This window comes from Eretmochelys imbricata, chromosome 9 (genome assembly GCF_965152235.1).
Source record: "Eretmochelys imbricata isolate rEreImb1 chromosome 9, rEreImb1.hap1, whole genome shotgun sequence".
Classification (NCBI taxonomy): domain Eukaryota; kingdom Metazoa; phylum Chordata; order Testudines; family Cheloniidae; genus Eretmochelys; species Eretmochelys imbricata.
In genome coordinates, this window is record NC_135580.1 from 99,467,153 (window position 1) to 99,480,577 (window position 13,425).

Below are 13,425 nucleotides of genomic sequence, written 5' to 3' on the forward strand. Positions count from 1 at the left end.
CCCCGCCCCGGTTGCGCCCCGCGCGCGCGCGCGTGTGGGTGGGTGGGTGGGTGGGGGGGCGCGGTTGCCATGGCAGCAGCCGGGCCGAGGCGCAGCCGGACGCGGCGCGGCCCATGGGAGGCGAGCCGGCGGCCGCAGGGACTCGCGGCGCTGACTAGGTAAAGGGCCGGGCCGCGCGTCTCGGGCCGCGCTGGGCGGGCGGCGTCGGGCTCTGGCGCGACGCGCCCCACCCCAGAGCTGCTCGCACGGCGCGTGGGGCGGGCTGGCGCGGGGCGCTCGCTGCGGCGGCGGCCAGTCGGGGAAGCCCTGCCTGGCTGTAAGATGGCGGCACCCAGCCTGCGCCCCTGCTAGGAGCTCCGCCGGCCCGGGTCCGCTTAGCGCCGCTTCGGCTTCTGCCCCGGCCCCCTGGCATGCTGCGCCCCCGCGCCGGCCCCTCCGCGCCCGGGTCTTGCCATCGGCGGGGACGCGCCAGGTAAGGCTGGAGCGGAGCCGCCGCGGCCGGGGTGCGCAGCCCGGCGGCCCCCGAGCGGGGCGGCCCGCGGAGCCCAGCCCGGCGGCCCGCCCCGGCACCGCGGGGCGAGAGCGAGCGAGCGAGCAGCGGGCCCGGCGGCGCCCGGCCCAGGGTCCAACCTGCCCGGGGCGGCTGTGCCCTGGCGGGGGAGCCGGGCGGGGAGGCGGGAGCCGAGCTCCCGGCGCGGATGCGGTCGCTGGACGGGCTCCGAGCGGGCTGTGGCCTGTGGGGGTTGGTTGTGGGGATTTTGCTGGTGGGGGAGAGCCCGGTGTCATGGCCCTGCTGTGTGAGATGTCAGCTCGGAATTGTGTGTGTGTGAGTGAAAGTTGAGACTGGCATTGTTCGCGTCCCAGGCTCGTACCTTGCCTGATGCCCAGGCGGCTAGACCAGCCTGTAAACAATTGATAAAAGTTTTGGTTGGGAAAACACTGCTGCCGTAAGAAGGAGACCGTCGCAGTGCTTCATAGCCAGTGCCTCGCCTCTCTGTTTAAAGGCATATGGGCAGCGGGTGTTTATGATGCATTACCCTTGGTCAGTTTAGCCTCCTTGTCCCTTGCTTCTGTCCAGCTAAACAGTTTTGAAAAAATGCACGTGGGCCCTTCGTTATCTTGTTAACCCTGAAATAATTCAGTAGCCCTATTTTGTTTTGCATTTTCGGATTTTTAAAAAAACCTACGATCCAAGCTGCTGAAAGTATTTGAGACAGTATCTTCCCCTGTAAAATCTGGAGGCAAGGGAAAATGGCATTTAGTGCCGTATTTATGCACCCTTTTATTTCTGTAAAAACAGTGCAAACTGTTTGATGGACTCCTATGTTACTACAGTAAACAGAGAGGGCTAGGGAGAGATTTTTTTGGACTCCAATTAAGACATGCGCATTTGTTCATTCTGGCCACTGCACTGTAGTCTGCCTAGAAACAAAGAGCCCAAGCCCGGCTAAGTTGAAGTTGGCTCTGCGGTGTGTTGTTTGCATCGTTTGCTTCTAGGCAGAGTTAATTTAAGGAAGTGTCTAGAGCAGTTTGTTTTCTCCTGTCTGCAGGTAGAACCTCCCACGCTGGAAGGCCAGGGATACGCATTTCAGAAAGCATGCGGCCATGATAGAGATTGCAACTTCTCCCATTTTCACATTTTCGCCCTGCTGGTCTGACAGTTGTCAGTAGGTGTGCCTTCAGCCAGGGTTCCTCCTCTTTGCTGAATCACTGAGGATCTATGGCTTTATGGAGCATACACTCAAGGAAAAATATCCCCAAATAGATGTTAGAAGAAAATGTAAAAGACCTGCTAACGTTAAATAGGCTCTGGATGTAGAGTTATTTTACAGGAATGAAAGCATTTCTCTTTGCAGCAACATTAGGTGTGATGTAGTTTCGTGTTTAGAGCATTTAATGGCAAAATATGAGCTGCTGTAATGAGCATCCTCTGGCGCTGACGTAGTGAACCTGTCTCGCTCCATGAGCCTGATCCTGCATCCCTTACTCATGGGAGTAATCCGTTCTCATATAAGTAACTCCACAAAATTCAATGCAGGATCAAGACCTGCGTGTTTAAAGCTTTGAGTAAATGTGCAGCACCATATGCATGACGGATAGTAGTAATAACACTGATGTGTGTTTTGTGTTGACTAGCATTTGAATGGCCAAGAGTCATGACTCATGTATTCGCCTAAAATCGGTCAGTTAAATTGGTTTGATGACATTGTTTCAGGAAATTATTTTTGACTACAAGAAAATACTTTCTGGTGTCTGATACTGAATTGTTCTTAGTCATTCTTTATGGCTTTCTCCTATCGACACAGAGAGGGTTGGACATGAATAGCATGTGATGGGATCAGAAACTTTGGGACAAGATTAAATTACAGCACTTGTTGGACATGTCATGTGATCCTGTAATTAGAGTGAGGGAATAGTCTATGCTGTGTTAAAGCTATCAAGTGTCAGACAGAGTTGGAGCAGCCTAAATCAAGTCTGGTTCTGCTGGGATTATTCAGTGGCAGAGGCGATGCAGTTAAATTTCCACAAAGCAGCTTCCCTGAGGTTGAAGAGATGGGGTTTTCCACCCTTTGAATACTCACTGTTGGTATCCTACCAATTTAAGGTAGTACACGTCTTCCCACTGTGGAGTTTGGATGGTTCTTTAAATGACACAGTGCAGTTCTGAGAGCTGCTGGCTTGGTTACAAATGGGGGTTCAAATCCTACTCATGCAAACCCTCAGGAAAGGGCTTTGGGCCTGATTCTGCAGTCATTGCATAGGGACCCACTTCTGCAATGTTTGCTCGTTTGAAGAGCATAAAAACTGCATGATGCTGTCTCCAAACTTGTCTCCTTGTCCAATGGGATGGGAATTAGTTTGCCAAGAAAGAAACCTATGGACAGATGGAGCTTGTTTAGTAGTCTAAGCTTCAGGAATCCTGGAGTCGCAGGCATCCACACTCATAGGTGTCAGACCTTTAGCTGGCTTCCTGTCTGTTGGGTAAAAGTCCATGTGGTCTAGCATGTTGGCGTGTGTTTGCTGTATGATTACATTGCTCTGTTGTAGGAACCATAGCATTATTACACACACACAATTTGAAAATGCTTTGCAAAGCTATTATGGCACGAGCCATTTTACAAGTGCTAATTTCCCGTGCGTGCTCTCTTGCTCTTTCTCTTTTAAAATGAAGCCATTTTAAATTTGTGATGGTCCAATAGATGATGAATAGCTTCAGAGCTACTTAAGCAACAGATTCTTTCTGCCTGTTTTAATTATTGTAGGGTGCACATCTATTAAATCCTGCTACTGACTTCAGAGCCCCTCAGAACATTTTAAGCAGGACCCTAAACAGATCTGAAAGTCAAGGAGGAGGATGCTAGGTATTTATTTGTTCCTCCCCTCTGTGTTTCCTGGAGTAGTAATACCAGTGAAGGGCAATGAATACAGAGCTACCAGGTGGTTCCCTGCGTCCATCCCACCTCTTTCCCTTCCTCTGAGCACTGCTTTAGAAAGCCGTGAGGTGGGGTTACTATCACAAAATGGCATTGTGAGGTTCCAGTTTCATTATTTCTCTGATCAGTTTTTTTTTCGTTTACAAGTCACAGGATGATTTTCTAGGCACCAGTCTGTCAAACTCATACAGGGATTTGAAAATCAGACTGCTTTCCCCCGCTGCTTTTGTCACCAGTAATAATGATTCTGATGTCAGAATTTGGCTCACAACATGGCTCATGATGCCCAAGGCAGAATAAGAATCCACCTCACTCTCCTCTAGCTCTAGCAGTAGTAAAAATTATCTTTAGCAGTGGGGCAAACACTTGTGTGACACTCACACACATGGAGCAGATGCTGTCTTCACACGATCACTTTTCTGACCATAACCACACTCGTAGTCGCATGTGGAAACCGAATGGAGTATTAGGAATCCTGCACTAGCCACTGAAATGGCAGTTGTGTGCTTGAAGGCAGCGTTTGAATACATTTGCATTGACAAAGGTATAGGTATGAACAGAGGCTCTATTACAGCACTCTGAAAACCAAGTCCAGACAGAACAGAGGAGAGCTGCTGCATCACACTGGTCCAGCGTGCCATCTCCCCAGATCCAACCCTCCAGCCCCCTTAATCACAAAATGTGTTCTAGCAAAACATTAGAAAATTTGCAAACATGCTCTAAACATTTGCCTGAACAAGAAAATAAGCCTAGAAGGGGGCAAGTATCCTGTTTGTTGTAGAATGTTTTTGTCTTTACTCATGTAGAAGCTCAAGAGTACAAATCTCTTTTGATTTGCCCACGTGCTTTCCCATAAGTAAAATTTCAGTGAGAAAATTCTATAATGCTTTGGTGGTAATTCTCTCTTACCTGGCAGGTAAACAAATAACTCATGCGTATTTTCTCTCTTTTTAATTAACATGCTGTAGACCGCCAGCCAAGGCACACATCGGTCTCTTAGCCCTCTTGCCAACGTAGCCCCTGAATCAGGGTCTAGCTTAAGCACACACTCAGGGTCCCTTGCTTCAGTGGGATTTGAGCACATGCTCAAGGTGCTTTCCTGAATTAGTATCTAATTTGCATCAGATACAGTGCGGCAGTGTAGTTGTTGTTTGTTTAAAAGGTACATGCGCTTCCATTTTTCTGGGTAAACTCCCGTAAAGGGCTGTGGTTTTACACTCAGAAGAGATGTTATATTCCCAGATTAGAACTAGTATCTTCAAATATTTTCTTGCCCCAGCTTGATGTGAAGGACATACCACGGGACTGATTCTTCCTCTCTCACTTTGAGTAGTATCCTGTGATTAGCGCCATCGATTTAAATTGGACGTCTCACTGAGTAAGGTTCCACTCAGCCGGGGTAAGGGTAGCAGAATCTGACTGTGTGCTTTTCAAAGAGCACATATAGCGATATGCAATGGAAAAACTGTAGTCTTTAGGGGATGGTATTTTATGTCTAAGGGCTTCTGAACGCATAAAATCAGGGAGAATGCGCCTGTGTAATCCGATCTGTTCTTGAAAGACTTGCAGAGGGCTGCATGCTGCAGACATAAGCTGTGTCAATAAGAACTCTATTCACTCTCTGAAAACAGCCTCGTGATCCAGGTTTGATTGGCAGCCTTCCTAAGGGAGGGCCTTTTTTTGAGCAAGAGCTTGGATTTTGGCGGCACTTCTGACTGACTCGACTGCCTTTTCTACCTCCCATTTATTGTTCTTTCCTCGGCGCGATAAACTTGGATTTCAGATCTGGAGGCTTCTTGGGGGAGCAGTGGGAATTTCATGCAAGGATAACATGAGTGCAAAGAAGGTTTCCTTTCTCACAATGCAGCTCCTCAGCCAAAGCAGCTTGTAGGAAAGAGAAGGTGACAGATTTAGAAGAATATGAGGTAGGAGTTGAAATTGCCATGTGTGAGAGAGAACATTCATGTGTGCTACTCAGGGTGCTTTAATTACTGTATAAAGCACATGCCCTTACGAAAGTCAGATATTTTATTGTGCAGAATATATATTCATATGCCCTTATGCATATTCATATGCCCTTATGCACATTCTGGATGGCTTTATACAAGCTAGTGAGACACCCAGAAGAGGATTCGGAGTGTAAGGTGAGATTCTGCTCTCACCATAAATTTGGTACAACTCTATTGGCATTACAATTCCAGAATCTGGCTCATTAATTTATTTTTTAAACTTCAGAAAACCTGGTTCTGTGGTGTTAAACATTTTACTACCTGGTGTTTAACCTTTTAAAATTTTGTAGGTTATATCTGCTTGAGCTAATAAAATAGTAGTGTAAGCCTGTACGAAAGTAGGATTTTAATTACAATGTTGAATTAAAAGGCTTTAGTTTGGTGTGTGCGGTCTGTGTAAATTGCAGCTTTTGTTGCAATGTATGCTGCGGCTGGAACATTTGTTCTCGTGAGCATATGAAGCCAGCATATTTGGCATTCAATAAGGGTCTTTTGCAAAAGGGACACTCACAACGTTGCCAACACTCCTGACTTTTGTTGCAGGTCTTGTGATCTGTTTGGTGTTTTTCTGAAAGCCCCAGGTCCTGGAGTCAAACGACTGAGTGAGAAACTCAGCTTTTGTTTAAAAAGGAAAAAGAAAAAAAGTTTCTAGCCCTTGTGTTTGCAGAGAAAAGCTTGAAAATGTGACCAGTGTAACTTAAAGCTCAAAACCAACGGCAAAGAAAAGGACCCAAAGTTATTTAAAAAAACCTCATGATTTTTAAGCCAACTTCATGACTAGTTGAGGCCTAACTCATGATTTTAAATGCTTGGGGTTGGCGGGGCTCAAATATGCCCATATTGAGTCAATGGGTAGATCCTGTAAATCTGTGTAGCTGCATGGAAGCTAGTCGAGTTCTGTCAGTTTGCACCAGCTGAGAATCTGGCCCTGTGAGATTTGCACTGTTCTTTCCAAAGAATTTAGCCTCACAGTTTATTTGCCTGTTTCTCTCCAGTGATTTTTATTTATTAACCATCCAACCCTGCTCTTATGGACATCAGTATCCAATTCCTATCCGTGTCAGTGGGAGCAGGATTGGGCCCTAAGAAAACAGTGTGCAAAACAGTCGGGGCAGTCATGAACTGTGACAAGCAATGACAGGAAATGCTGGTTTCTCTGCTCTGGCTCATAACTCGGTGAGGCCGCAGCTGGGTAATTTGTTTTTACTTCCTGTTCCAAATCTGTTTGGGTCAAAAGCAGCAGTGTTTTTCCATATAAAGATGTTTGGCTTTATTCTGCAAGGCAGCAATAAATCTGACACCAAGTACAACATGTTTCTTGCATTTCAGAGTCTCTGTAATGCAGCCGCTGACTTTAATTTGGACGGTGAAGCCTTTATTTGTGCTTTTAGAGGGCCAGGGCTGCACTAGCATTTTTAAACAGCAGAAAGCTGAATATTTTTATTTAAAAGTGTTTTAAATCACAGCAGGCTGGGCTATAGCCACAGCATGGAAAAGGGACTCAGGAAGTCTCCTTTCCATTCCTGGCTTTGCTTTGGACTCCCTGAGAGATGGTGCACAAGCCCCATGGGGATAATACTTCCTTGGTTCATGGGACTTAATTCATTAATATTTGTGAAGTGTGGACAGTGCTATCAAAGTGCAGAGGCTTATATAATAATGGACCAAAGTGTGCGGTCTCACCAAGCAAAGCTCCTGTTGGCCCATGGCTGTTTTTCTGATCAGTTGATGGATTGGTCATTAAAGTTAGTAATAAAGCTAGGAATGCTGAGAGAGAAAATTTCCAAGATTTGTTGACAAGGAAACCTCCCCAGGCAGATGGAGAACATCACGCGATAGCTCTTTTTAAATTGTCTCTCTCTAAAAATACGTTAAACCAAAAATTGTACAGTACCCTAACTCCCTTTGAGATCTTCCTGCAATATGCATGCTAACCAGATCGAGAACTCTCTTGACTCAGGACCTGACTGAATAATAATTGGTTTGGAGGACTTTTCTGAGGAGGCACCATCAAGAATGATAGGCCCAAAATTTAAACTGACTTGAATAGTTTTTCATGTCATACTGATCATGAAACACAAACCTTCCAAAGAGATGGTTGTGCCTTTGTTAAAATCCCAACTTCTCACCTGGGTGACCTACCTTCAGTAAACCCAAGGGCTTTGGGGGTTCTGGTAAGAATTGTCAAATTTTTAAATTTAAACAAAGAAAAAAATGTAGAAATTTTGAATTTTAGCTGCAAAATATTCTTCTCATAAAATATTTCATCAAAATATTTTCTCTTTTTTTAACCTTGTCCCTAAATTCTGGGTTCTTCCCATCCCCGACACAACTACAAACCAAACTGGGCTTGCCAGTCAGTGCCACTCCACAGTTCCAGATGTTAATTGTCGGATTAGTTGAGGTCAAGAACTTTGTCACACAACATCCCCATGCCACCTAAAAGCCCACTTACGGGTCCAGGCAGTCTCAGTGGCAGGCAGGGAGGCATTGGGTTGGCTTTCCTCCACCTGTCTGATACAGTCCAAAGTCTGTGCTACCAGATCCAGTTGCTATGTGCAGCTGCTGGTTGGGTCTTGTGAAGTTAGCGCCACACCATTGCTATTCCAGCCTCGTCCACTCCCACTTTCAGACTCTCCTGGTGCGGGGGAGAGGGCCCGTGAATAGAGAGCCCACTCCCAGCAGTAGAGCGCCCCCTGAAAGCTGGGCACAAAACAGATTTCCCATCATATGAGAATTTTTGAGATTTTGAATTTTTTTCCCATCCTGAACTGGGACGAAAAGTTGAAATCTCTAAAACTTCCGTGAACAAAAATCTGAAAAAAATTCAGGTTGCGTCAGTTTGAACTTCTAGTTTATTTGTGATTTTTTTTATTTATTTATTTATTTTTTAAATCCTTAGAAATTAACTTAAATTTCAAACCAAAAAGTATTTGGACCTGAAAAATGAAACTCTTCCATTTTAAGTTTTTCCCCTAGATATTTTCCACAATGAGAAATTAATCAAAATTGATCCTTTCCCATAAACAGTTTTGGTTTTGACAAATTGGCATTTGTGATGAAAAAACATTCATTGAAAAATTCATGCCGAGCCCTACACCCGGTCTCTCAGGCAGACCCCTTGGTCCTGCCTGTGTTGAGCTTGATTCCCCGCCCCAGTCAGAGTCAGCTCCCTGTACAGTCAGGGTGGCTCAGGGCATAGCTAGTACAATTCCTGAGCCCTTCTGTGAGTACACGCACAATCACAATCTATTATCATGTATGCAATCAGAACAAGGACAAATCCCAACTAAAGCAACCTAACCCAGCATGTGGAGCTATGGGTATGCAACATTCTAACTCATGTAAATGAGGCTGGCCAAAGCAGGCTTTCCCCCCCTCCTCCTAGAGGGAGGAGAGGGACTTTCACTTGGGTGGGGAGCTGCAGTGATGCAAGACTTTACCAAGGATGATGGTTCTGCACCTGCCAGTCTTAGGAGGGAAAGAGGAGTCCCAATAAGCTCACCAAGATCCCCCACATTGCAGAGCAGAGAATTGATTATAAAGCTGCCACCCGTCATTTAAAATTTGCCCTTTGGAGTTCACGCACCCCTGTCTGATGATCTATGTGTGATAGCTGCAAACCCCCTACTGACACACATAGGCCTGTCTCATGAGACTAGTCCCATTGACGTCATGTGAGTAGGGATTTGCAGGACTGGGTTCTGCAGGAGGTGGGACAGTACCACAGACACTGTGTGCAGTACTTTGGTCTCAAATGTGATGCTTAGAATGAAGGAAAGGAGGACTTGTGGCACCTTAGAGACTAACCAATTTATTTGAGCATAAGCTTTCGTGAGCTATAGCTCACTTCATCGGATGCATTCATCGAATGAAGGTTCTGTTAAGTGGTACCACATCAGTTTTGTGCCATATTGTATGGTGGAAAGATACAACTGAAAAAAGGACCCTGAGATCTATTTAGACGGTCTGTGGTAGGTCTAATAGTTGACTTATTTGCTTGCTGTACACTGCCTTGTAGTCATATTTCAACTTAAAAGCAACCAGTGTTTGCTGCTAAGGAGACACTGGGATTTGTAAACTCAGCCCAGCAACGGGATTTGTAATTGACTATATCCTGACTTCCTACGTCAGATGGAAACAGGGCTTGATGCCATTGTAAAATACAGAAACCATTGGAATTAGAAACAGCCTTTAACAGAGGGCTCAGGTCATGCCAAAGGCCAGGTGACAAATACCCACAAATGAGGGGGACAAGCAGATTATTAATACAGGAAACCTAAATTCCTGGGGTAGTCCTCCCCTGTCCCTGTGTGTAAGTGACTGTGGATGACTGCAGTTTCTCTTTGTTTCAGATGTAATTTATTTCCAACAGTAAGTGTGAGGGGGAACCACACTTGTGCAGAACGGGGTGACTAGGGCTAGAATGCGTGTCTCTGAAAAAGAGGGACAGTTGAGAAGGAGGATCAATCTCGATTGCTCCTCTGATGTGCTGAGTGCTCTCAGTTTCCACTGACTTCAGCAAGATTTAAGGGTGCTCAGGAGCTGAAGGAATGCTCCGTGCGGGGCAGGATCAAGCTGTTGTTGACAGTGGTTCCACTTCTTGCCAGCTAGTGTTTGGGTTTTTTTTAAATTAGAAATCATAAAACAATGCCACTAGTGTAATAACTTATTGATTAATAAGCACAATGCTTAATGTAGCTGTAAGCTGGAGCTGCAAGAAGGTCAAATACGTTTTTATTGGCAATTAATGTACGTTTGAAACAGATGCAATGGACAGCTTAGTAACTGTGGGACTGATCCTGCATTATTGCAGACAGTCAGTCTGGTCTGAACTGGCTCCTCCGTGGCCTGCTCACAAATAATCGTCCACGCAGCCCTGTGCTGTAGGCTTCCAAATGTATTTGTTTGCCTGGCCTTGCTTTGTCAATCCCTTACTGTGTAGCGTGCGCACAGACGGCTCTGGCCATGTGGAGCCTCTTTGATTTCTTTAGGGTTCTGAACTGGGCCCTAAAGAATGGGGCAGCATTGCGGGATTGAGACTCTAACTTGGTATGCAGTGCTTTGCAGGTTTGCATGCAGTGCAGTCACACAGTGTAACAACTGTCCCGGCTCAGGTTCTTTGGAAATGGAAATGAGCCTGGGAAGGTTTAGTGGGAATATTTCTGATTTTTTTCAACTGCAAACACCTGTGGTTGGTTATCTGTGTTCCTGATGTCCTTCATTTAAACACTCTGGGCTGCTCAGTCTGCAGTAGAAATGCTGGCTGGTGGGGTTACAGCTTCGATTTGGGACCTTTCTGTGATGAAATGTTAAAACTAATTTTTCTTTTAAAAAGAAAATCTGCATTTCTGGGCGTGACTTTACTGCTCTCACTGCACTCTGTGTTCACTGATGTCCGCTTTCACATCAGTAATTCCTAGGAGGGTAATGTGGAGTAGTGAGTTAATTAGGTTCTCGACTTTCACCACTAGTGCCCTGGATTTACAATCTGCTTTCAGTCACAAGTGAAATGAGTTTGTGGTCTCAGTCAAGCTGCTGTTTGACGCATGTGTATGTTACAGAATGACCACGCTTATCACATGGTGTATAGATAAAACCTGGGACTGGCTTTCACTCTGTGGCAGGGGCTTTCAGTTTGTCCTGCAGTGAGTAAAGAGAGGTTGGTGGTACTGCCTCCTTTCCCGCTTGGTGGATACAAATTTTTGAGAGAACTTGTTTTTAGGAAAGTCATGTAGCAAATGCTCCTGAAGGAAAAGAGAGGACCTGGATTGACATTCAAGTGGAAACAGCTGAAATTAAAAAATTCCAGAGCGCCAAGAACAAAAGTTCCCCTGCAGTGTTTCTGATAAACAGGGTGTCATTGTGGTAGTGTCTGAGACTTAGATGATGAAACTGACAATAAATAAAAGTGAAACTGGAATGGAATGCAGACACTTAATATTCTAAATAGTAAAAGTCCATTAAATGTTAATATAATTGTTACTAGCAGTTCCATACCGTTGATAAGGATATCTGTTTTTAAAGTATAAACTCTTTAACTAGGTATTTTCCCTTTTTAATGTGGAACTGTATTAATGAGTCAGTGTTGTTCCCATTCCCTGACCTCTCTTAGATTGTGAGCTCCCCAGAGCACACGCTGTCCTTATATTTTTAGAAAGCATCTGACAAATAAATGGTGCTATTGTAAATAAATAAATAAATAGATTAATGTAGCCTTAGTTTGCTTAGTACGGGATCAGTCCTTTCTAAGCAAACCAATCATTGAAGTGGTGGATCAGGCCCTCAGTTTGACATCAGGACATATTAGTATTTTAAGCCCATTTAAAATTGTGGTTTTTCTTGGATTTCTCCAAATGGAATCTCAGGTGAGTGATTTCAGAGAGCAAGTCTATTGAATCCGGTGAGCAAAGGGCTAGGACAGGGATTACTGCCATCTAATGTGTTTGCTGACACAGAGCAGATTTCTTTCAGAAATACCAGCTGGGAAATAAGGCTCAAACAGCCCTGGTGCAGTAATGATAGGAGGGTTGCTGGTGATTTGCTGGGAAACAGGCCAGGACTGACCTTGGGATTCTTGCTTCTTGAGAGAGCAGGAATCAGGATTCTCGCAAGTATGTGCAGCTCTAATGTGTGGAGCGGATGGACATGTTTGGGGGCAACATCAGACACCTTCATCTGGGGGCATTGTCACTATAATATTATAGCAGCTTATTTTCTGCAGTAAAGCACCCATAGTTCTTGACAGTAATTGTTTGTGTTGTTGTAGTTTATTTAGATGTATGCAGAAGATCCAGGCACCCATAAAGAGAGCTGAAAACGAAAGGGAGAATTAAAACATGAAATCTGCTTGATCATGACCCGAATCTGCTAATCACAGCCTTGCAGAAGGGAGGAGGGTGTAGGGCTGCATATTAGTCAGGGTTAGGCAGAGGGCGGGCTGTGATAATTTGCTCGGGACAACTTCTTTATGGAAGAAAACAAACATTCCCCCCCACCTCCCAGTGTTAGAGCTTATAAATCCAGACAGCCAAAGAAACTTGATTACAGATAACGACTTGGCCTTTAATAGTCACTGAGCCCCATGGTGCGTGGCATTGCTGTACATGTCGCGTATAATAAAGGACACTACATTACTTTGAGCAGGGAGTTGGACTAGATGACCTCCTGAGGTCCCTTCCAACCCTGATATTCTATGATTCTAACCCCTGATTTTGATAACCCTTATAAGGGAAACATGGCTGCAGGAGGCCCTAATTCACAAAAACACATAAGCACATGCCTAAATCCCACTGAAGTCAAGGGATTTTTGGTACATGCTTAAGTGCTTTCCTAAATCAGGGTCTTAATTTGAATGTATCTTTGTGGGTTTAGATTAGAGCTTTTTATTGAATTTCAGGTGTGATTCGGATATCTTTTATTCTTTTAACTGAAGGAATTAACTTTCCTGGTGTTCTTTAGAGCCTATTTAATTTTGACTTTGACACTGTCTGTGTTTCCGTATAAAAATTGTATCTTAATAGGATCCCTGACTAACGTCATGCCAATGGTACTCTTACATCTTAAACTTTGTGTCTTTATTAATTCCACATTGTAACAGAGAAGATGTGCCAGGCTATATAACACTATTTTGCTGATTAAAATGGTACCAGTAAGTACTTTTAACACCCCATTTGGATCAGTCCTCGGCTGGTCTGAATAGGTGGGGCCCTGTTGACTTGGTGGAACTATGTTGATTTACACCAGTTATCTTGTCTGTTAACCTTCCAAAATACCAAGCACAAGCTTACCTAAAGGATTGATTGAGTTAACACATGGAGGTCCTGAACCAAAGTGCAGTGAAGACTCTTATTTTGTTCAATGGGCGTTGGATCCTGCCTCCCCCCTCACACCCACTTTTTTTAAGGTTATGCATATTTTAAGAAAGAGCTGATCTCAAAAATATAACTGTACAACAGATACTTAAAAATTTCATCACGTGG

The 13,425-nt window shown here is 44.7% G+C and overlaps 1 protein-coding gene across 1 annotated transcript in view; it reads left to right on the forward strand.

The window, feature by feature from the left end:
- Positions 1-263: 263 nt before the first annotated feature.
- The window catches only part of MBNL3 (muscleblind like splicing regulator 3), a 120,643-nt gene continuing 107,481 nt past the window's right edge, over positions 264-13,425 (forward strand). The window contains exon 1 of the mRNA XM_077827207.1: positions 264-472. The gene's annotated coding sequence lies outside the window, so the exon portion shown is untranslated. The remainder of the gene's footprint in view (positions 473-13,425) is intronic.